The sequence below is a fragment of the Theobroma cacao genome, chromosome 7 (genome assembly GCF_000208745.1).
Source record: "Theobroma cacao cultivar B97-61/B2 chromosome 7, Criollo_cocoa_genome_V2, whole genome shotgun sequence".
NCBI lineage: Eukaryota > Viridiplantae > Streptophyta > Magnoliopsida > Malvales > Malvaceae > Theobroma > Theobroma cacao.
Genome location: NC_030856.1, coordinates 17,946,847 through 17,947,828, shown reverse-complemented (window position 1 = coordinate 17,947,828; position 982 = coordinate 17,946,847).

The window sequence follows — 982 nt, the reverse complement described above, 5'->3', positions numbered from 1 at the left end:
TATTAGAATACATGTTGTAGACATTGTATGTAAATTTTTAAGGAGTAATGCCAGTACGAGTTGGCAATGTATATCACTATTTTGATTCAAAGTTATGAAATATGACTTAGTGATATTAGATGGAATTATAAGTAAGATAAATAATAGGCTTGCTTGGGTTTAGTGGATTACGTCCATTGGACCCTTGGGCGGTCATGGCCCGAAATTTGGGTCGTGACAGTACGTGCTCTTTTATATTAACCTTAATAACAATCTAATGTAATCCAATTTCTTCCCATTGATAGACATGGGTTAAAGTTATAGCTTCACTAGATTAATAAGCTATTACGGACCTATTAGCCCTGTTCCACCTTCCTCTATCCTTAGTTGGGGGTGTATGTCATTACATTAACCTTTCATTAGAAGCATTTTGCTTTTAGATCTTTCCAACAACGACTTTTGTCTTGGGTGGCATCTCAAACTCAAACAACAACACTACTTATTACTTTTATATGACGTTAGTAAAAAAGTTGGTTACTAGGAATAGGAGGTTATATAACCTCTTGTCTATGACTTATGCTACAATCACAAACCATAAACAAAACTCTACATTGACTCTGATAACTCTGCTGACCAACACAAGAATTCTTAGGACTTGACTAAACCTAGGCTCTGATACCAAGTCTCAGAGATTGTAACACCCCGTGTCCTAAAACTGTAGTTAATACGACTTTAAGGACAAGATTAAGATCAATTGAGGTTAATTAAAGTGTTTAAGAGTGTTGAAGGGTGAAAATAATATTTTAATAAAATATTTCTTATGTGATAAAATAATAATAATAAAAATAATATTGTATTAAAGTCAAAGTTGTGGAGTTAAAAGGTGCTATAGGGCTAAACTGGGGCCAAGTGAGATGCTTTGGAGCTTTAGAAGACTAGAAGGAAATATTAGAATAAAATAAATTTTTTTAGATATAATAATATTAAAATAATATAATGCCAA